This window comes from Rhinopithecus bieti, unplaced genomic scaffold (assembly GCF_001698545.2).
Source record: "Rhinopithecus bieti isolate Rb0 unplaced genomic scaffold, ASM169854v2 scaffold_13259, whole genome shotgun sequence".
Lineage (NCBI taxonomy): Eukaryota > Metazoa > Chordata > Mammalia > Primates > Cercopithecidae > Rhinopithecus > Rhinopithecus bieti.
The window spans coordinates 1,080,028-1,103,940 of NW_016807544.1; the positions used below are offsets into that span (position 1 = coordinate 1,080,028).

Genomic DNA, 23,913 nt, shown 5'->3' on the forward strand with positions numbered 1-23,913 from the left:
ATTCTGATTTTTTTTTTTTGTCTAATTATTCTATCTGAGTGATTGAGTGATACATTGAAAATCTATGATGATTTTGTCATTGTCCTTTTTTTCATTAATTATGTCTGTTGTTGCTTCATTTATTTTGAGATGTGTACACATTCATAATTGTATGTCTTCATGAATTGTCTCCTTTATAAGTACAAAATGTTGCTTTTCATAATCATAATCTTCATGGTAATACTCTTTGTTTAAAAGTTGATTAGAAGCTCTGTGTGTGGTGAGGCTGTTATTCCTTTGCCTCTGCACAATCTGTTTGGGCCCTGCCACTTCAATGGGAGTCCCGTTATTGATCTAGTTCTTCTCGTTTTCAGCCTTACCCCTTAGTACCTCAGTTTCTTAGCCGTTCTGAAGTTCTGCATCATGAATAGATTGCTTCCTCCTGGTGACTTCTTCACACTTCGTTTTCAGCTTTCTCCTGTTTGCTAAATCAATTGCCAGTTATGTGTTGCTTTTCCATCTGTCAGAATATTGTTGACATCTCATATGCTGTTGCCTTCTCTTTCATATTTTTCTGTCATGTTCTTTGTTGTCATTTCCTGAGGGAATGGAGTTAAGCGTCATCCACTTACTTACATTACATTAAGACTTCTTTCTTTCTTTTCTTCTTCTTCTTTTTTTTTTTCTTTAAGATACTGGATCTCACTCTATTGCCCAGGCTGGAATACAGTAGCGTGATCATTACTCACTGCAGCTTCAAATTCCAGGGCCTGAGCAATCTTCCCACCTCACCCTCCCAAGTAGCTATGACTACAGGTGCAGGCCACTGTGCCTGGCTAATTAAAATTTTTTTATTTTAGAGATGTGGTCTCGCTATGTTGCCCAGTACTGGCCTCAAGCGAGCCTCCTACCTCAGCCTCCCAAAGTGTTGGGATTATAGGCGTGAGCCACTGTACCTGGCACAGTAAGGCTTTTAATTGACATACATTGTTGTTAACCTGATCTTTAACATATAAAACACTAATTCAGTGTTATCTTTTGCCATGTAAGGAAAAAAGAGTGTGTTTGTGCGCATGCGCGTGCATCGTGTCTATTTCAGTGATTTGAAAACTAATGTATTTCTTGCTATAGATTTCATTTACGCTAGAAAGTATTAGTGATGTTTACTTTCTCTGTGCTTGGTTTGGTAGACATTGAGCAGTATTTTATACATTTTCCATTTTACAATTTTAATACTGTCTTTTTGTTATGGGGCTCACTATCACATAAAGTGTTTTTGTAAATGATTAGCTGTTTTTTGTATTTTGATAAATTATTATTGCCATATTCTTTCAAGTGCCTTCTTTTTGAAAATGAACACATTAGGCCTTTTATATAGAATACAGGTTTCTTTGACCTAGGATTTGAAAGTCACAGAGTTGCCATTTTAATCTAAGTCATGTAAATATACTGCTAGTTTCGTCACCCAGAAATGTAAACTTCACAGTATTGTTAAGGGTATCTTACTTGTAAGGCAATAGACAGAAAAGGGTTTAAAAACACACCTAATGTGTGTAAAATTGTGTATGGAATAATTAACATACTTTTGGATAGTTAAGAATTAAATTATTTGTGCTTATGTCCTTTGACAATTGAATGCTTCTTGTAGATAACTTTTCATTAAATATCCTTCGTGGTGTAAAACTTGTCCCATGTGTTGTAAAATGACGCTCGTCTCATATCCCAGGACTTCATATCCCAGATACAATCCTACATGAAGGTAGACAACTGCCCAAATGCGGTACTTAAATGCTCAAGAACTTACAGTCCTCTAAATTGCTCCATGTTCAGTCTGGTATTTTGGGATGCATTCCAAAGATTCCTGTTAATTGCCTGTGTTGTTACTGAAGAAGTTATATTGTGCGATGTTATCTGCCTTTGGCCTCTGGACAAAAATTTGGTTTTATCTGGAGAACAAGACTTTAAGGTAACAGAATACAGGACTGTTAAATTTTTTGGATAGCAGGGTAGAAGAAATCTAAAATCCATGCAATGTCAGGGATGGTAGGCCTTGATAGAGAGCTATAGCTCATAGCCTTGGGAAGCAGGGAAATTATCCCAAGTAGAGTAGGGATACAATATCTATTTTTCAGGCCTTTTAGATCCAGCCCTGTCTGATCTCTTAATCATCATAATACTTACATAGTTATTGTCATGTTTAAGTATAAAATCCATGGCACTTGAAGAACAAAGATCCAAGTACTAGCAGCTTTGCAACACATATGCTGCCCATGTAAGCCTCTTAAAACATATTTCACAAGTGAGGAAAAGTAGAAGTTTTCCACCCTTAATGGGAAGAAATGAAGGAAAAAAGGAATATTAATAATTGACTATTACCACCATAGTGTAATTGGCATTTGGACAAAGTGTAAGACATTCATTGATATGACTTACTTTATGTTATTTTATGTTATTTTTGAGACGGAGTCTGGCACTGTCGCCTGGGCTGGAGTCCAGTGGTGTGATCTTGGCTCACTGCAACCTCCGCCTCCTGGGTTCAAGTGATTCTTCTGCCTCAACCTCCCAAGTAGCTGGGATTACAGGCGCTCGCCACGATGCCCGGCTAATTTTTTGTATTTTTAGAAAAGACAGGGTTTCCTTGTGTGAGCCAGGATGGTCTCGATATTCTGACCTTGTGATCCGCCCGCCTCGTCCTCCCAAAGTGCTGGGTGTGAGCAGCCATGCCCGGCCCCAGTATGACTTATTTAATGAGTTTGGAATCCCCTCACCCTGCCCTTCATATTCATGTATTTGAAAGAAGCTAAATTACAGAGGAAAAGGTAAATTTATAATGATTTTGCTAATTTTGTGATAATAGTGATGGGTATATTAGAAATAGTTTTAAAAAATAGAAAATAGAGTTATATAACTATGAATGTTTGTATTTGTTGACATAAAGTATAAACTGCTTTAGCACTTGAAAAATCAGGTGGATTCTTGTTTTAGAAGCTATTCCAGTGAATTCCCTTTCCTTATGATCTTTTAGTCCTAGAAATATTCAAAATAATCTTTATCATAAAGTAACATTATTATTGAATTGAACAGACTGACTTTGGTAGTTTGTTGGCAACTGCATTGTGGTGATTTTCTGTATTTCTGATAGACTGTGTGTGCTGGTCAGGTTGTTAATTCTTGATGCCCTCTTCTCTGTGAATATATTTCTGGTATGATAACGTTACTATCTTTCTATGCCTAATTCCTTTTTGAATCCATGATACCCATTGTAATATTATGAAAATAATTGCATATACATATTTTAGAGATGGGGTAGTAGTGTTTGAGTTCTGCTTTATCTTATTTTCTCTTTTTTTGTTTAAAGTTTTGAGGTTCTTTTTAAAAGTCATCAGTACTGCATAGTAAATGAAGAATGTCTTTGAATTCCTTGAGCGTGCTTAATGTGAGAATGTTTCTCCTGTAAGAGGAAGCTAATCCAAGTTAACATTTTTTTCTGCTAAAGTTTGAATTTTAATCAAGTAATATTTAGCAATAATTATGCCGTCTAGTTAGGATAGTGTTGGAGGACAGTGGTAATTTCTGGATTAGGTGCTCCTTCCCTCTGCTTTCACTAGGGAGAAAGGTGCTAAAGCTAAGAATTCTGTGTGGTTTGGAGCTGACATTATTATTGCATAAGCCAAGTGTTTGGGGTGGTACTAGACTAGCTTTCCTTTACTTGGGTGGTAGAAAACGTAACTGGATGAAATAGCCTTTAGAATCTGGATAAGCAATGAATATGATATGGAAACTTTGTCCCACCTTTTGTAAATACGTAACAGAAAGATAACCAAAGCCTAAACAAATTTACATTAGAACTTGTTCAGAGAATTAAGAAGGAAGGCGAGAGATTCGTTTAGCCAGTAGCAGTCCGAAGGTGACTCCATTTTGGCAGTTGTCGGTCACTTTAAGAACACCATCTTGTTCTTGATTTTTCTGTAGGAGTCAGTAACAACTGAGCTGTGTAGAATTGCTCTCAGGGTTTCTCCCTCAGTAAGGGTTTTTTTTTTTTTTTTTTTAAATTAGGATGAATCGCTTGATAGATATTATAGCACTTTTAAAAGCGCCAGTCTGTTCTTAATTAAAGGAGAGACTATTTTTATTTGTTCAACAGCAAATATTGAGAGCCCATATGTGAAAGATCAGTTCTCTGGGGAAGACCAAGATCAGTAAGATATGGTTTCTGCTCTTACAGAGTTGTAGCCTTTCGAGGAAATCAGAGTGACCATAATCATAAAACCGTGATGGGTGCTCCAGAGAGGCCCAGCAGAATATTCTGGGAGTTTAAAGGACAGAGAGATGCTAATTTCCCCAGTGAATAGAGGGAGTGAAGGCTTCATGTGGGAGGTGGTATTTAAGCAGTGTCTTACTAGGTGGGATTTGAACCTATGAAGAGTTTTTCAGATTGAGGCATGTGTTGAGGATAACAACTTCAGATTGCTGCATTGTCTAGCGAGGAAAATAAATGATAATAATGCTAGTGTTTATTGAATGTTTAACTTGTGCTAAGTGTTCTCATATTACCATTTCCTCATAACAATAACATAGTAACCCTATGAGGTAGGTATTATTGTCATCCCATTTTACAGATGAAGAAATTGAGGTTAAGAAACTTGAAACTCTGACCCCAGGCTGGTCCTGGAGAGTTCACTCTTACTTGCTATGTTATACTTTGGGAAATGTAGCAAAGCTGGATGGGTTCCATTTATATAAGAGTCTCAAATGCCCAGATGAATAATTTAATATATTGGAAGATATTTTAAAAATGGTTCTGTGTGAAGGTTTTAATCACATCCTCTCCTTTCTCTTAATATACCATGCGTTACTGCCTTTGAAATGCCTTTTCACTGTGTTTAGTTCATTTTGCATTGCTATAAATATCCAAGACTGGGTAATTTATAAAGAAAAGAGGCTTAATTAGCTCATGGTTCTGCAGGCTGTGCTAGCATGGCACCATCATTTGATCAGCTTCTGGCGAGGGCCTCTGGAAGCATACAGTCATGGTGAAAGGGAGAGGGAGAAGAAGGGGTGGTGGTGGGAGACAGAGGGGGGACGTGCCACACACTTCTAAACGACCAGATCAGGTGAACTAACTGAGCCAGAACTTACTTATCGCCAAGGGGTTAGTGCTAATCCATCATGAGGGATCCGCCTCCATGATCTAGTACCTCCCACCAGGCCCCACCTCCCACACTGGGGATCACATTTCAACAGGAGATTTGGAAGGCATGAATATCCAAACCATATCACCCACTTTTCCTTGTGAATTTCTGCTTATTCTTAACTTCTTTGCTTGTTTATTACCTATTCTGTGGGACTTTTTCAATCACCCAGGAGGAAGGACCCTTCCGTGGGCTCCGGTGGCACTTTGCTGGTTCTTCTCATATAGCGTGTTAGGTGGCAGGGTCATTATGTGCTTTTTTTTCTCAGCCAGACTGCAAATTACTTGAATTCTGCCTGTACATCCTTTTCATGTCCCTGGTTTTAAGCACAGCATTATTGCTGAATAAAGATCAGATAAATCTCAACAGAATGAAAGGGAAGGTGATGAATTTTCAAATGTCATGCTGACTTTTTTCTTTGCTTTCTTTCTGAGTTGCAGGTGTTTAAAACCCCTAGGGAAGAGATAAAGTGATTTATTTTCTAATGCGTTGGTTCCTGTGAGAATGAAGGAGGGAGATTATTCTGGGTTTGTGTGGGGCCTGGGTTTGGGGCTTGGCCTTGAATGCCTAACATTTGAGTTGGCAGAAGGGACAGGGGCACACCCAGCCGAGAGCACAGCATGAGTGGTGCCCAGGAATGGGTTCAACACGAAGCGACACCGCCTGCCTTGAAACTGGAGCTTCTGGGCTTTTCTGCTACACCTGGTAGAGCATTTTATGGCATGGAAAATCTCTCAAAAGCCTTGATTTGTTTGGAAAGATATATGGGCCAGCAAAACATTTGCCATGTTGTGGTTTGAATTTAAGGTAAGTTTCTAACACATGGAATATGAAATTCAAATACTCAGCATGCCTTTTTTGGTGGTAAACTGCTATTGAAATATGGGCCCATTTGGTCTAAATTAAACTCATTCTTCGGATATTCTCTAAAATCTTAAAACCTCCAGTAATCTCACATTTAACTGGCATGTCTTCTGTAGTCAGCCTGACCCGTGTTTCCTTTGACTCTCTCCTTCAGATCAGTAGGGACTTTCAGCATTGCTGTAATGCACTTGTGTTATTTAATTCAGCTTTTTGCTCTTTATCTGGAAGCACTCTGGCTGTGATGTGGGGAATGAAAGGTATTGAGGAGAGTCAGGGTTAATCGGACTTGTGGAGAGGCCAGCAATGAAGGACTCTTGTAATAAAGGAGGATGTTAGCATCCAGGAGAGGGTGTCATTGTTAAGACACATATTTCAACAGTTGGAAACCTTTTAAAGTGTTTGTAAGGCACAGCCCAGAGTACTAAAAAAGGATACCTTGAAACTACCGATGCCCCAGATTAAAAGCTTTCTCCCTCAGAAGTTCTGATTAAAATTGGTCGTGTTCTCAGAAGTGCCCAACAGGGTAGAGACAGTCTTCCTCAACATGGTCGAGGTCATAACTCACAATTTTACTGACTCTGATTATTCTGGGGACCATAGGCCCTGCCTTTGGTGGAGTGAGGACTAAAGGAAAGTAGGTAGGTGTGGATATGGCCTCCATCCCAGAGTCTTCTCTATAACAGTTGCTCGTTTTTACTTTTTGCTGCTGATTACTGAAGAATTTAGTGCTATAGATGTTGAAACAAAAGCTCCTCAAGGGTAGGGACTTGGTTTTGTTCCCTAATAAAAACCTCAGGGTCTAGAATAGCTCTACCCAATAGATGTATGCTGTGCCTTTATTATAATTGAATATTTCTAGTTGCATTAAGAGAAAGAAAAAATAAAAGTGAATTTAATTTTTATAATGTATTTTATCTGATTTATGTAAAATATTATCTCAACATATAATAAATATAAAAAATTATAGAGATACTTTACTTTCTTTTGTACATTTTTTTTTTTTTTTTTTTTGAAACAAGTCTTGTTCTGTTGCCCAGGCTGGAGTGCAGTGGCGCAATCTTAGCTCACTGCAACCTCTGACTCCCTGGTTCAGGTGATTCTCCTGCCTCAGCCTCCCGAGTAGCTGGGATTACAGGCATGTGCCACCACGCCCAGCTAATTTTTGTATTTTTAGTAGAGACGGGATTTCACCACGTTGGCCAGAATGGTCTTGATCTCCTGACCTCGTGATCCACCTGCCTCAGCCTCCAAAAGTGCTGGGATTGCAAGCATGCGCCATCGCACCTGGCCTGCACATTCTTTTGTCTTCAGTATCTAGTGTATATCTTATGCTTATCGTATATCTCAATTTGTACTAGTGCCATTTCAGATTCTTAATGGCCACATGTGACTACTGCCTATCATATTGAACAGTGTGGTGACTGTATTAGTCAGGATTCTCTAGAGGGACAGAATTAATAGGATAGATGTATATATGAAGGGGAGTTTGTTAAGGAGTATTGACTCACACAATCACAAGGCAAGGTCCTACAATAGACAGTCTTGCCAGCTGAGGAGCAAGGAAGCCAGTCCAAGTCCCAAAGCTGAAGAACTTGGATTCCGACGTTCGAGAGCAGGAGACATCCAGCACGGGAGAAAGATGTAGGCTGGGAGATTCAGCCAGTCTAGCTTCTTCATGTTCTTCTGCTTGCTTTTATTCTGGCTGTGCTGGCAGCTGATTAGATGATGACCACTCAGATTGAGGGTGGGTCTGCCTTTCCCAGTTCACTGATTCCAATGCTAATCTCCTTTGGCAACACCTTCACAGACACACTCAGGAACAATACTTTACATCCTTCAATTCAATCAAGTTGACACTGACTGTTAACCATCACAGCGACTGTATCTGGTATATAGTAGATGCACAGTAAATATCTGTAAAATGAAGAAAGGAAGAAACAAAGGGAGAAAGAAAGGGAAGGGAAGAAGAAAATGGTAACATTTTAAAGATGAATAAACAGAGGAACACTGTTTTACTTGTTTTGGTGTGTCCTGGCATCTCCTGACTCGAAGATAACTGAATGACCCTTTTATTTTTAGTTTAAAATAATTTTCAAATGTATTATCTCATTGATACATACCTTCAGTACCATTGATTTAGACAGATCAAGTTGATCTACTGAGGCTGTGTGAGGTTTAACCAGGATCCAAGCTTGAATACTTTCTTTTCATTACTGTGAATTTTCTCATTGGTTTGTGTTAAAAATCTTCCCTATGAACAGTAGCTGGCTCTTAGTTATGGATAGATATTGAAAGAAAAACTTAATATTGTTAATACAGAACTATTTAAAAATAGTTGACTAGGCCAGGTGCGCTGGTACGCGCCTGTAGTGCCGTCTCCTCAGAAGGCTGAAGTGGGAGGATCCCTTGAGCACAGGAGTTCAAGGCTGCAGTGAGCTATGATCATGCCACCCTGTCTAAGGAACAAAAGAAAAAAATAGTTAGTTAAAGGTCACATCTTAGAGTTTGTGTTTAATTCAGTAATCAAAGACATGATTACTGTAGCCAAGAAAGGTGTGTGTGGTGGCTTAGGTGTTAACACAGGCTGTCTGAATAACAGAAGGCACATAAAAATTTATTAAATAAAAAGACTTTATGAAAAGGTATGCATACATATGTTTCAAACTATTCTTCTAGATAACCATTTCACCTCTACAGAAGTTGTTCTCTAGCAGGAATGTGTTATGATTTCTGTTCTACACGTGGAGAATTGTCTTTTATATAGAGGAAACTACTTAACTAGCATCATAACCCTTTGTTGCTTAAGTTATTGGATTTTGTGTCTTTCTTGTTTCTTGAGCCATTAAAATGGTTGGTTTTATTGTACTTAACATTTAAATAAAAACTTAAGGCAGATACTTTTGGTATGATTCAATTTGTTGTGCTAAAGATGAATCTAAGTTAATTTCTAGAGTATTGGTATGATATGAAGACATTGCATTTCGTCTTCCTTTTGGATAAAAGCCAAGACAGATCACTCTGCAGAGCAAGGTGTGTTGTTAACTGAGATATTAGTGTGCAGCACGTACTTCATACAAAGTGTTCAAATATTTGAATTTGTGAGAAACAACTCTAGTGTGCAGAAAATGGCATTTATTGAGAAGGCCTAAAATACGATTTTAAATTTTCCTTAAGTCAGTAGATACTGCAGAATACTTTGTTCGTTATTGTTCATTTTAGGATGATGTACCACAAGTTTGAAAAAGCAATGCAAAAATTATTCAATAAAAGACACAGACGCAGGTTTTTGTCAAAGCAGAACCTACTGCCTAGACTTTAATTGACCCAAGCTACAAACAAAGAAGTTAGGTCTAGTTTATCTTATGTATTTGGGAGATCATTCACAAGGAATGATCTACAAAACCACATGAATATTATTATCCACTGTGTACATTAAGGATTTAAGAGTGCATAGCTTCTACACATACTTGAGCTTTTCTTTTCATAGCCTGGGGAAATGCTATGAATGCATCTAACTGAGATTTTAACATAATTGAAGCTTACCCTTTCTGTGTCAAATTCCAGACTCTAGAGGCACTTTGTTGGCCCGCATGTCACACATGCTCTTGTTTTTTAATAGGATAACTTAGGATCTGCATGGATAGAGGGAATGAGAGGCTAAAGATATTTCTTGCAGAAGGTGGTAGAAGTTTAAATACACAATTACGTGAGTGACAGTCTGAAAGTCTCTGAAAGTGGTTCTTAGCCTTGGCTGAACATCAGAATCATCCATGGAGCTTTAAGATCTTAAAGCTGGCAGATTTATTTGTTTTTAAATCAAAGCCCTCCTTAGTGCTACCTACATTTTAGCCAGGATTCATATTAGTCATTGAAGAGCTTTCTGAGGTTTCTTGATTCTATAGTCATAGTGTGTCGTATGTATTTTTTACCACCTTACCTATTTATTAGTTTTTTAGTTTTTGTTGTTGTTTTGGTAGAGATAGGGTCTTGCTGTGTTGCCAGGCTGATCTCGACCTCCTAGGTTCGAGCATTCCTCCTAGCTCGACCTCTCAAAGTGCTGAGATTACAGGCATGAGCCACCATGCCTGACCTGTTTATTAGAATTGATTTCTGATGAATCACCAAAGATTTGTTTGTCTGATTGTTTCAAAGATGGGAAAACTTGATAAAGGGTGAGATAGGGCTGGTTTCTCTGCAGGAAGTCCTGAGGGGAACAGACCCCTAGGAGATGGATAGGTAGTTGTAACTGGAGAGAAGAGGGACCAGTGGGTCAAAGCCTAGGGCTTGTAAGAGGAAAGACAAATGAGTTGTACAAGGCGTCTGTCTAGATAGCTCAGTGGGTAATGGGTTTAACTAACTGGAAACTATTCATTCCTTCATAGTTTCTGTTTCCCTTTTGCCATCTTTGACCAGATAAGGAAGAGACATGATTGATGAGCATTGCTCAGAAAATCTTTTACTTCTATTTGAATTTCTGTTTTTAAGATAGTACCATTTATAGGAAATCTGACATCTACTTAAAGTGGTAGTTTTTTCCACCACTGTTTTTTATATTTTGTGTAGTCTTAGAGGTAGAAGGACACTTCAATCTCCCATTTCAGATTTCCTGTAGATTGCAGGGGAGAAGTGAGATGTTTCATATTTAGGAATATTGAGTATATTTTTCTTCATTTCTTTGGTAATAGACAGTGTTTTGTGGCATAATTCTCAACCTTTTAATCAAATGGACTAAAGTGTGTAGGTAATGGGTCTTTGTGTTCCTCACATTTAATAGAGACTCATCGTTAGGAGCCCACCCTTTACTCAGTCTGGCCTGCTGACTGTCAGTGTGGTGCTGTATTTCATCATCTGAAGGGCTCAGAGGAGAGTAGGAAAGGGAACAGTTATATTCAGCGGACAGGTGCATTCGCTGGTACTAGTTTCAGATTTTCTGGTATTGCCTGTAAATATAAGTCCTTTCTCACATATTGTCAAGATTTCCATCTTTCCAAAAAGGAGATTAGAGAGTAAATGCAATTTATGAAGATTGGGGTAGGATGATAATTTGTAATTTTCTTTGGGACTGAAATTTCTTATCAAGATTTCCATCTTTCCAAAAAGGAGATTAGAGAGTAAATGCAATTTATGAAGATTGGGGTAGGATGATAATTTGTAATTTTCTTTGGGACTGAAATTTCTTATCCAGCATTCCTTATGCTTACACCATTCAAATAAAGTATGACAGTGAAAAAATGATCCAGAAACCTGTTTGATAAAACCTAAAGACTTAAAATGATACAGCTGTTTCATCCTAAATGAGTTAAACAATCCAAATATTTTCCCTCTGATTATAAAATCTTTATTATAGAAAATTGGAAAGTACTATAAAGCATGAAGAAGAAAATAAAAATCACCATTAATCCCACAACCCAGCAGCAACTGCTATTAATATTTAAACTATTTCCTTTCAGGGTTTTTTGGAGGGAGAGGCAACCATACTCTTGCATCCTGTTTATTAACTTAATATTATGAGCATGTTTCCCATGTACATAACTATTCTTCAAAAATACGGGTTTTATTAGTTGTATTGGTGCCCAAATATTTTTCTTTAGTTTCAATGTTATTTAAAACACTATTCATAATCCCAGCACTTTGGGAGGCCAAAGGAAGTGGATCACTTGAGCTCAGGAGTTGTTGCCCAGACAAGAGTCTGTGCGACATGGTGAAGCCCTGTCTCTACCAAAAAAAGAAGAAAAAAAATTAGCTGTGCATGGTGGCATGCACCTGTGGTCCCAGCTACTCGGGAGGCAGGGATGGATCACTGGAGCCCAGAAGGTGGAGGTTGCAGTGAGCTAGGATTGCGCCACTGCGCTCCAGCTTGGGTGACAGAATGAGATCCCATCTCAAAAAAAAAAACAAGCGAAAACAAAAACCCCACCATTCAGGAATCTGCTTGCATGTCCCTTCCTCCATGACACCTTTTCTCCACAGAGGAAATGAAGAAAATCTCCACTGACCTTCTATAGAATGTTGATTTTGTTGCTACAATGACAATATTTATCTTGCTTCATGTAATATTTTAATGTATGTATCTAATTCTTCATCTGACATTTATTGAACCCTTCCTTTGGAATAGGCACTATACTAAGACTTCACAGGACAATGACAGTGGAAAGGCAATTGAAAAAAAAGCCAACAAAAATTAGTTTTGTGCCTGCATTCAGTATTTTTTTTTTTTTGAGATGGAATCTCGCTCTGTTGCCCAGACTGGAGTGCAGTGGCCCGGTCTCCGCTCACTGTAAGCTCCGCCTCGCAGGTTCATGCCATTCTTCTGCCTCAGCCTCCTGAGTAGCTGGGACTACAGCCACCAGGCCCGGCTAATTTTTTGTTTTTTTAATAGAGACGAGGTTTCACCATATTAGCCAGGATAGTCTCGATCTCTTGACCTCGTGATCCGCCCACCTCAGCTTCCCAAAGTGCTGGGATTACAGGTGTGAGCCACCGCGCCTGGCTGCATTCAGTGTTCTTAGTCTATAGGCTGGGAATGTAGACATTACTTAAATAATCACACATATAAATGTTAAATTACAACTGTGATCCATGATTTGAAGGACAGGTAAATGGTGCTTATGAGAACAGTTCATATGAGCAAGGATCAGGTGTTTTATTTGACCACAGATTTAAAATGATCCAGGGCCTGTACTTCTGTAAAGGTCGGTGGTAGCCTAGAAATAGCATGTTCTGCTCCAAGAACTTAATGTGCCTATGGTACTCTACCATGGTTAGAGCACATGGGGGTTCTTTTGGTCTTCTTCTGACTAACTAGAGTACATTCTAAAGAGTGACTCTCTAAGGAGAGTACATTTTAAGGAGAGAGGGAGACAGTTTCAGAAAGGAATTCAAGTGATGCCACGTTAGTAGGACTGTAGCAAGTGATTCTGGGGAAAGAAGGCACAGGGAGGACATTGTGGTTGTCCAGTGTGTAGCAGTAGATCAAGGTGTATTGAGCAGATTCTTGCAGAGGTGAGAAGTAGACTGCTGTACTGGTTCCCTTTCCATTCTAAGATTCCACGCTGTTAAAGATTATCTGAAGCCATTCAGCATCAGGTGGGTATAAGAGGACCCTGAGGATGATTTTCAGCCTATGTCCATTTAGATTTGGAGAAAGAGTATCCGTCCATTCTCCCTGCTCTCAAGTCTCAACTGTCCAAGCAAGAGGAAGCCAGAGAGGCTTGGGGAGCGCAGGAAAGCTACAACTCCCAATACCCGTTTATCTCCTGAGGATGGACAGGCTCTGGTGCAGGCAGATGCTTCAGGAGTTCCCCATAATCTGTAGGATGGAAGCTGAGTGCCTTAATATGGCAGAGACCCTCTGGATGTGGCTTCTGCTTTGATCACATTCTTCTCACTTGCCTGTCACCGAGCCTTGTTTGTTCTAGTGGTGGTGAAGTCCTTGCATAATGTGGTTTCTTGCCTTTCAGTACCCTTGCTGTTTCTTCTCCTTAAACATTGCTCTTATTTGCTGAATACATTCTTATTTTCCTTTCAGGACCAGCTTAAAAGTTAACATCTGTAGAGTTTTTCTGCTTTGCTCTAGTTATTTCTTAACACATACCTCTGTTACAGTACGATTGAAACTTTTTATTTAGCTTACTCCCCTAGACCATAAAAACCTTGAGTACAGGGACTATGTATTCTGTTTAACTTTTCAGTGCCTGAAAGCTCTCAATAAATGGCACATTCTGGGCATTCAGTAATTTTTGAATGAATGAATTTAATTCTCACTTGCCTTACCATATTGATACTTTATTGTGGCTGTGGCTTTGGAATTTAACATCATGAGATATAATAAATACATAGTGGAACTTACTGATTTTTTGATTTAAACCTTTGAAGTGTGTAAGAGTATACTTGACTCCCTTATTAAATATTCCAGTAGAGAGGATGTCAATATATGGAGGGGGATTCCTAGTTTCTACAAGACCACGTTGTATTTTAGATTACCTTCTTTTAATAATACTCCTTAAAAATTGTCAAGTTATTATAATATTTTCAATAAGAAACACATCTTAGGTCTAAAAAGGGTAAAATGAGGCTAAGGAAAATTTAAAATAAGTAATTGTGTGAAGAAAGATGACATTAACATGCATTTGAAAGTGCAGGAAATCTGTGGTAAGAAATGTTCCAAATTAAATTGGGTGCACACTATGGACAATTGAAGAACAGACTGTGTTCTGATATGGTGTGAAGCTCATAGTTTGCCAAAGCTGTTTTATAAAATCTTACTGGACCACACTCATGCTAGCAGGACTTGCTTTAATAATAGCTTTGTGACTGGGCATGGAGGCTCATGCCTGTAATCCGAGCACTTTGGGAGGCTGAGGCAGGAGGATCACATGAGGCCAGAAGTTCAAGACCAGCTTGGGCAACATGGCAAAACCCAGTCTCTATCTTCCCCACACCCCACCAAAAAAAACTTCAGCTGGGATTGGTGGCATGTACCTGAAGTCCCAGCTACTTGGGAAGCTGAGATGGGAGGATCACTTGAGTCTGTGAGGTCAAGACTGCAGTGAGCCGTGATCATGCCACTGCATCAAGCCTGGGTGACACAGCAAGACCCCATCTCTAAAACAATAAAAAAAAAAAATAGCTTTGTAGTTCAGTAACACCAGTGGTCTGGTTATCCAGGGCTGATCAGATCCTGGAAAATCTGATATACTTAAACAGAATTTTTTGAACATTGATGTCTACTAGAAAGTCACTTGTTAACAAGCAGTGAGAAGTAAATGTTCAGGCAGACAAGTACTTGATAGTAGAATAAGCAAACCCTGTTCCTAGGTGGCTAGATTGCTAGGGCAGCATTGTTATCTTCAGAAAGCTTCTTGGGATGTATGCACTATCAAAGCCAGCAAGGGCGGAGGAAGGTGTTGACTTGCTACCCAAATTTTGTTCTTCATCCCCTGCTAACGTATCAGCCTAGATCTCTTAAGAGAGTTGTTCTACTGGGCACTCATCCTTTCTCTCACAGCTTCTGGCTGATCCTAATCAAAATAGGATGTGCCTCCCCTATTACCCTAAATAGTTTAAATTTCTCCATTCACTAGTTAATTATACAGCATTAATTTCCAAATGTCCATTCATTAACTGGAACCCCCTATTGCTATTATTTTGTAACTAGAAAATGGTTTGAAGGTACTGGAATGTTACGTCATTAATCTCCTGTTGCATTTATGTATTATTCTCTAGACTTGATGAGTGATACTCAGATCTTGTTCATAAGAGAGAACTATCTTGCTTGAGAAACGTCTCTGGTGTGACTGTCTTCCTTTGTTCAGATCTTTTCACCTATTCTCCAGCCTCTCCTGCTATATACATCTGTTGTAATGTTCATTTAAAATCAGCAGTGAATAAAATGACCTCATCCAAAAACGAACTGTTTAACTGTGTATTTGAGTTGAGTGATTTGGAATCATGTTTGAATTAAGTGATGTGGATTCCTATTGCAAAAAACATTGTAGATATTCCTGAAGTTTATAGATGAATAATGTGCCTGATACCATCTAAAGTTAAAATAAACTTAAGGTGACCTGCTACTGACTTCAACTGATGGATAAGCAGTAAGGAGAAGGACAGTTAAAAGAATTTATATGATTCATTTTAATACTAACTCAGAAGCTATATTAGAGCTTGTTAAAAAGATTCTTTTCATCATTTCAATTATGGATAAAAAAATTTGGGTGTTATTGTCATGTTTAATAATGGGGCTGCATTGTATAATACAATGCTATTGAAATAAGAGAGAAAATGTACAAAGGCATAATTATAGCCAAATGTGCAGTTATTTTGGTCTCTTAGTTTGGAGAGGGCCCTTAGGAAATTTTCTTAAAAGAGTTTGTAATGATTCATAATTTCATCAGATCTACAAAATACATTTCAAATACTTTCAAGAAAGAAGTTTTGACATAATAACAAAGAAAAATAGGCATAATTTTGGCAAGGGTGAAGTTGTCAGGCACAGAGCATGTGTTGTTTTGTTCTGTGTTTCATTGGACTGGCAGAGTCCACTTTCCTTTTTGAGTTCTACATAGGCTCATACTATGACTGTTTATGCTGCTTACATAATATGATGAGCGAGGCTTTGGGATTGATGGTTAAAAATGACTGAAAGGCTGGGTGTGGTGGCCATGTCTATAATTCTAGCATTTTGGGAGGCTGAGGCAGGAGGATCATTTGAGGCCAGAAGTGTCAGACCAGCCAGGGCAACATAGCAAGACCCTGTCTCTACAAAAAATAAAAAACAATTAGCCGGGTGCAGTGGGGCTTGCCTGTAGTCCTAGCTACTGGGGAGGCTGAGGTGCGAGGATCACTTGAGTCCAGAAGTTTGAGGCTGCAGTGAGCTATGATTGTGCTGCTGCACTCCAGCCTGGGTGGCAGAGCAAGACCCTGTCTGTTGAAAACTCAAGAGCTGGTCCTGCTGTAGACCACACTCGGATTCCTTTCACTGAGACTCCTCTTGTGGACTTGAAGACCAGGACTGTGTCAGCACCAGTGTTGTTTCCCTTGGCCCAGTATATGGAGGGATTTATATTTACTAAGTTTGAAAACTATGCGCCAGGTACTTGCTAGAAATTCTATATATGTTATTTTAGTTAAGGCTTTTTACAACTTCTAGATTAAGGAATTAGTCTACGTATTTCAGCCACCGAGTAGTAACTTGCCCAGGGACAAAGTAAGGGTACATCTGAAACTTGACTTCCCATGCAGGTCTGATGATGGAGCTCATGCATTTTACACTCCACTGTAATGTCCTGTGCTCCTTAGAAAAGGGAACATAGTAGCTTGGAGAACATTTCTTGTCCTCTCTTGCTTAAGGTGTCAGGATCTCCTTCTGTATGCATGGTCCAGATCATTAAAAAAAAAAAAAAAAAATCCATCCTTCAGCCATCTAGCCACTTATCCATTTATGCATGCATCTAGTAAATATTTATTGAGGACTTATTCTGTGCCAGGTGCTGTTCTAGATCCCATAAATATGCTGGTTACCAAGCCTTCTCTGCCCTCTTGAAGTTTATACCCAGTTATCTAAAGACTTATTATATAGTGAGTTTGGGGTAGAGGGGAGTGTCTGGGTTCTGAAATCAGTTTACTTGGGTTTCTCAGCCCAGTGCCAGACTTTTAGCAGACCCTCAAAATGTGTTTGTTTCTTTTGCCCCACTTATTTTTACCTGATTTTTATGCTCCTGGCCAACTGTTGTCCCCTGTTAGTTCATTTACCCTTGTACTTTGACTTGTTGACTTGGGTTTGTGTGTTTTTTCTCAGTTCAAGATCAGTCTGTTAATCTTTAGAAACAAGCATGTCCTGCAAAGCAATTTGGTCCAAGTGGTCAGTTATCTGAGGTTGAATATTAAGAAGGTGGTATGGTAAAACAGGTATAATTTTTTGCTAAAATTTTTTCTTGGCTCTTAAGCATTAACCCTAATTACATTGTGTATCTATAATTTTGTTTTTTTTTTTTTTTTCTTTTTTTTGAGACAGAGTCTTGCTCTGTCGCCCAGGCTGGAGTGCAGTGGCCGGATCTCAGCTCACTGCAAGCTCTGCCTCCTGGGTTTATGCCATTCTCCTGCCTCAGCCTCCCGAGTAGCTGGGACTACAGGCGCCCGCCATTTTGCCCGGCTAGTTTTTTTTTTTGTATTTTTTAGTAGAGACGGGGTTTCACTATGTTAGCCAGGATGGTCTCGATCTCCTGACCTCGTGATCCGCCCGTCTCGGCCTCCCAAAGTGCTGGGATTACAGGCTTGAGCCACCGCGCCCGGCCAATTTTGTATTGTTTTGAGTAGCATTGTTAGTAGTTTACCATATGTTATATTATGCTACCCGGCCAATTTTGTATTGTTTTGAGTAGCATTGTTAGTAGTTTACCATATGTTATATTATGCTACATGTGTCATTTAAAAAGGTTTACTATATTTTAAAATGCCATGTAACGAGTTAATGCTAAAACGCTTTAACAAGAGCATTAAAATTAGATTCTGTTATAAAATTCATTGAGCAAATGCTATTCATTATGGAGAATCTTGAGTTAGTTCCATTTGTGGAATGTTTTTTCTGTAGAATATCTTATATTTTTTGATAAATTTAAATTATTTACTGATGGTTTTTAAGGTAAACTAAATGGACAAATTTCAAAATCCCCATTTGGAGCTGAGTCTCTTTCTAGGACTGGGCTCTGTGTGGCTAATGGATGATTCTGACTGTTGAAGGTAACTGTTAATAACATCAAAGGTCAAATGTAATCTTGATAGAAATACTGTTTTTGAGAATAGTGCATTTATTTTATGATGGTGCAGTTTCTTTCTTTGAACAACAGTACAGCCATCTTCTCCAGTCCTTTAAGCTAAGGATTTTAGTTGACTTTGGTCCCATTTTTCCTCCATCATGACATGTAATTGTTTTCCGTGTGTTGTCAGTTTTATCTCTTCAGTCTCTCTTACATTCATTTCTTTATTTCCGCTACCCTAGTTCAGATCCCAGTAATGTCTCACCTCAAAAATTGCAGCGATCTTATTACTAGTATACATATATATATATATATATTTAAAATAGTGTCTTATTACTAGTATTTATTCAGTATTTTTCCTCTTTCAGGCTGTCTTACAATACTATTGAAATTTTTTTTGGGGTGGGCAGGGAATGATGTGTTTGTGTGTGTGCGTGCGTGTTTGTGCGTGCATACAGGCACATACGGTTTTGATTGTGAGAATTTCTAATGAACCTTTTGGTAGCTGCTCACTGCCTGCATACTAAGTTAAGCTCCTGAGCAGGTCATTTAAAAACTTCGTGGAATGGTTCAAGCCTTCCAGTGCCAATGCCTCAGTCTCTCTTCTTGCCCTTCTAGTTGCTTCCAGCAAATGAACTATTTTCTTTGCAGTTTGGTTGTTAGTGGAGTAGTGCTTTGTTAGTATTATTTGCCAAGTATGGTATTCAGAATTTCTTTTGTTCAGGCAGCCTTTTAATTATAAAAGCCACTATTTCATCTTGTTTTTACATCTTATGTAAGTACACAGTGAGGCATTTTTAGCGTCTTAGGTGGCAGAGTTTGTGTTCTACTTTTAATTGACTTTTATAAGATGTGACAAATTACCACAGAGTTTCTTTTTTCTTGAAAGGTTGATGGCCTAACTGGAATTAAATAACCAAAATTTAATTGCATTTCTTTAGACTAACTTTCAAAGGTTATTGTGTTCCAGGTATTATTTGGAAGTTTCGAACTATTTTTATACGTAAAATTATGTTTTCACTACAATCATGGCAGTATTTTTTGTCAACAGCAGCTCACGTAGTGAATGTTGATACTTAGGGTCTGAGTGAAAACGAATTGTAGCATTTTCTTTTGCATTAATAAATTGAGTACTCACTTAAACTACCTGACAGAATTACAAGTCCTCCAAGTTTCATTCACATTAATGTATTCCCTGTATTTAAAAGTGGATATTTACACATGAGCAGTGACTGAATGACACGCCTTGTGTGACTGACACTCTTGGGATGCTGAGATTTGATGATCATCCTTGTAATCTCGTAATGATTGATAGCACACAAGTTCATGGGTGCCAGAAATGATGTTGAAGTAGGCACTTGAGTTCCCTGGCTTTCTGAAGGGTGAGGCCAAAGCTAGATGACAGATACCACATGGATAGTAAGGACAAAGTAGGACTTCGTGTTCTTTTGCTGTCCTTGAAGTGGTACCTACTTACACTTTGTGTCCTTGCTGCTTTTACGTATCCTTCCCTGTGAATTAGGTTGTGAACTTTTCAAAAGGAAGTTCAAGATCATTGGGATCTTTGGAGCTCCACAGCTTTTTGCTCAGAACTTTATACCCAATAGATGTTTCGTAAGTGTTTGAATTAAAGTAAGTACATATTCTTAAATAAAGTAATAATTGCACCTTAATTAAAATCTAACCTGTTTGGCTGGTGAGGGTGGAGATAGATGTCAGCTTTCATTGAGGAGTGGCAAGTAAGTTTAGCACTGATTTTTGAGAATAAGGAAACATACAGCTGAAATCATGTCATTTAGGACTGACCACTATGATGCTCATAACATGTTCCTTGATGCATATTCAGGTCCTGTTTCAGCTGTGAACTTCTGCTTTTCAAGTTTTTGTTTTGTCACTAACCGAATGTTTCTTAAAACCTAATGAAGGGAAGAGGGAGGCAGTTGATGATGGTTGTATTATTCACCCCATCTGTTTCCTATAAATGAGAGTAGTTTCCACGTAGTGCCTTTTGCCCATGTAGTCAAAAGCACCATACAAACGTAGGCTGTGGTTCTTTCAGTGAGAAGACAGTTAAGAACGCACTTTTGTTGTGTTGTTTTTGAAACAGGGTCTTGCTCTGTTGCCCAGGCTGGAGTGCAGTGGTACCATCGTAGCTCACTGTAACCCCGAACCCCTGGGCTTAAGCAATCCTCACATCTTCCCTTTCTGAGTAGCTTGGACCACAGGTGCACACCACCATACCTGGCTAGGTTTTAGAATTTTATTTTGTAGAGATAGGGCCTTGCTGTGTTGCCTAGGCTGTTCTTGAATCCCTGGCCTCAAACCATCCTCCCTTCTCTGCTCCCAGAGTGCTAGGATTACAGGTGCAGGTGTAAACCATCACACCTTTTCTTCTTCTTCTTATTTATTTATTAGTTTTTTGAGACGCTTGCTCTGTCACCCAGGCTGGAGTGCGGTGGTGCAGTCTCGACTCACTGCAACCTCCACCTCCCGAGTTCAAGTGATTGTGCTGCCTCAGTCTCCCGAGTGGCCGGGATTACAGGTGTGCACCATGACGCCTGGCTGATTTTTGCATTTTTAGTAGAGACGGGGTTTCACCATGTTGGCCATCCTAATCTCTAACTCCTGACACAAAGTGATCCACCTGCCTTGGCCTCACAAAGTGTATTTTTTGTTTTTGTTTTTTTTTAGAGTTGGGATTTCACCATGTTGCCCAGGCTGGTCTCAAACGCCTGGGCTCAATCTGCCTACCTGCTTTCACCTCCCAAAGTGCTGGCATTACAGGCATCAGCTGCACTACCAGACCCAGCCCAAGAACTCACTTTTTAAAGGTCTGAGCTTGCCATTAATATATCTTCTTGTCATCTTAATACCAAAAGTGACTTTTCTGGTGTGAAAAGTAGGTGGCATACTTTGTAAGGTGCCTTGATAACCTGTGCTTTTCTCTGGGGGATTAGGACTATCTGTTCTGGAATTGTGCCGTTTCAAGAAGTAAACCTACTTATTTTCATTTTAAAAGTGGATTGAAGGCATCCACATAAACCATCTCAGGGGACTTAAGACTATTTTGGCATCATTACCAAAATAAATCAAAAGAATTATTTTTTTTATCCTATCATATGGCACTTTTTATGAATTCATGCTTTGCAAAGGAGCAAATTGAATCTTAGGGAATGTTTGGTATTCACGGCAGCAGTGGCTGCTTTGGGTGGTCAAGTGGCACAGATAAGGCTGGAGGGATGTTGAGATCGTATGTGTGTTTTAATGGATTCAAATATACTAGGAGGAATGAGTGTTGTATTAACCTGTATAATATGTACACATATTTATATATATTTTATATATTATATATTTGTATATATTTCATATCTATTTTATATACTATATAAATATATGTATATATATTATACAGGTTATATGTATATATTATGTGTAGATGTTATATACACATATTAAATGTGTATATATTAATATATACACATGTATATATGTTTATATGTTGTTATATATGTTAATATCTATGTCAATATATACATATTAAACATTACTGTTTTTAATTTTAAAATATTTCAAACAAACTGGAAAGGATAAGAAATAATATAATGCCTTCCAGCTTCATCAGATCTTAATGTTTTGTCATATTTGCTTCAGGTCTTAAAGCATTTTGGAAACAGTTGAAGGTCCCCTTTTCTGCTCTCCTGATCCTGTGCTTCTATTGGAGTGCATATCACTTGATGACTTCTAAGACAAATGCTAAATTCTTGTCAGATTACTCAGTGAGTAGTAGAGTGGTAGTTTCCTTTAGGGAAATGAAATTTATGTACCTCCCATTTTCAGATTGCACTTGCTGCAGCCTCCACAACGAAGGAGCCGTGCTTCCAAAGAGGTTTAGTGAACATGATATGGGGTCATTGAGCAAAATGAGAAGAGTATGTATTTTAAAAAGTAAATTTGATTGTTTGTGGGTATTCGTGGTCTGAGTTGTTGTTTAGCTTAAACAACATTTCAGAGCCACTAAGTAGTTTGTTCAGGTTACTGTTAATCTGCTCAAATGCCCGAAAAGTCACTAAAACTGATATTTTTTCAAGAAGATTTTGTGCTGTAGTTTCCAAGGGTGTTCTTCTCAAGTTACACTGACTTGGCTGGTTTCAGTAATTTTCCTTGAACATTGCCTCCAAGTTATGGGATTCTGAATACCTCTCTTTTACTTTTTTAATTCTTTTTTGCATAAATATAAAATAAAAAGGCTGGTTTTTTTTTAGTGTTACTTAAAGGCTGTCTGATGTAATTGTATGGCATATTTTTCTTTGTTGTTCGTCTGTTCAACTCTGCAGTTATATTAAACTTTATCATGTTTTACAATCATAGTTTAGTTTTGATAGGTTCCAGAAAACAGAAACATACCTGTCCTGAAATGTAGCTTTTTTTATGTGTGCTCTAAAACATTTTTCTTTACATAACTTTCCTCAGTTAGTGTTCCCATTTATCCCAATATTTTTAGCAAAAGTTATATTTAATTAAGGTAGATAGGCATAACTAAAAATATAAAATGTTAAATGAATGCTAAGAAAAAAATTAACTTTTGGTAAGTTATGTATCATAATTAAGGAAAACCAGAAAATAGAAATAAAAAAATTTACCAGTAATCTTATCACTCATAAATATCATAAGATTTGTTTTACTTGTGTATTTTTCCAGTTTTTTCTGAAAAAATATAAAATAAACATTTTAACAGTTTGTTGTTAATAACATGCATTTTTATGTAGCATTGTCGACAGTAAACTAATAATTTATAAATTATCCCTAAATTACAATTATTGTAAATACTATAAGGTGGAGGCTGCATAATACAATGGTAGAAACCTAGGCTTTGCATCAAGCGACTTAGGGTGGAATCCCTGCTTGTCCTGTTACTAAGTTAACTGTATGACATTGGCCAAGTTACTTAACTGTTAGGAGTCTTTTCTCAAATGAAAAACAAATATGGCTAATAATTACCTTGCAAGAGTATTATAGGAATTAGATGAAATAATGAGTCTCATTCATTCATGTAGTGCTGGGAACACACTGAAAATTAACTTATAATTGAGAAGCAATGTATTAATGGCATTGTATAAAAAAGGCAAGGATTTGGAATAGTATTGTCTTGGGTTTAAATAACAGCGGCGCCACTTCTTAATTTATCTTGGGTAAGTTTTTTTTTTTTTTTTTTTTTTTTTAAGACAAAGTTTCTCTCTTGTCTCCCAGGCTGGAGTGCAGTGGCGTGATCCCAGCTCACTGTAACCTCCGCCTCCTGGGTTCAAGTGATTCTCTTGTCTCAGCCTCTCGAGTAGGTAGGATTACAGGCATGCGCCATCACACCTGGACAATTTTTGTATTTTTAGTAGAGACGGGGTTTCACCATATTGGCCGGGCTGGTCTTGAACTCTTGGCCTCATGTGATCTGCCTGCCTTGGCCTCTCAAAGTGCTGGGATTACAGGCATGAGCCACCGTGTCTGGCCTTGGGTAGGATTTAAAATTTCACAGATTATTATACTCCTTCCTAAAATAGAGATAATGCCGGTGTCCTGGGATTGTCATATTGATTGTATGAGGTAAAGAATATGTGCCTGGCATATTG

At 38.3% G+C, this 23,913-nt stretch overlaps 1 protein-coding gene across 9 annotated transcripts in view; it reads left to right on the forward strand.

The window, feature by feature from the left end:
* Positions 1-23,913, forward strand: part of SIPA1L1 (signal induced proliferation associated 1 like 1) — a 420,357-nt gene that overhangs the window by 56,266 nt on the left and 340,178 nt on the right. The window contains exon 1 of one of the 9 annotated variants that reach the window (XM_017882763.1): positions 21,020-21,123. The exons of 7 other annotated variants lie outside the window; for them this stretch is intronic. The gene's annotated coding sequence lies outside the window, so the exon portion shown is untranslated. Of the gene's footprint in view, positions 1-21,019; positions 21,124-23,913 lie in introns of those variants that run through there. One more of the 9 variants, XM_017882773.1, reaches the window with a different exon arrangement.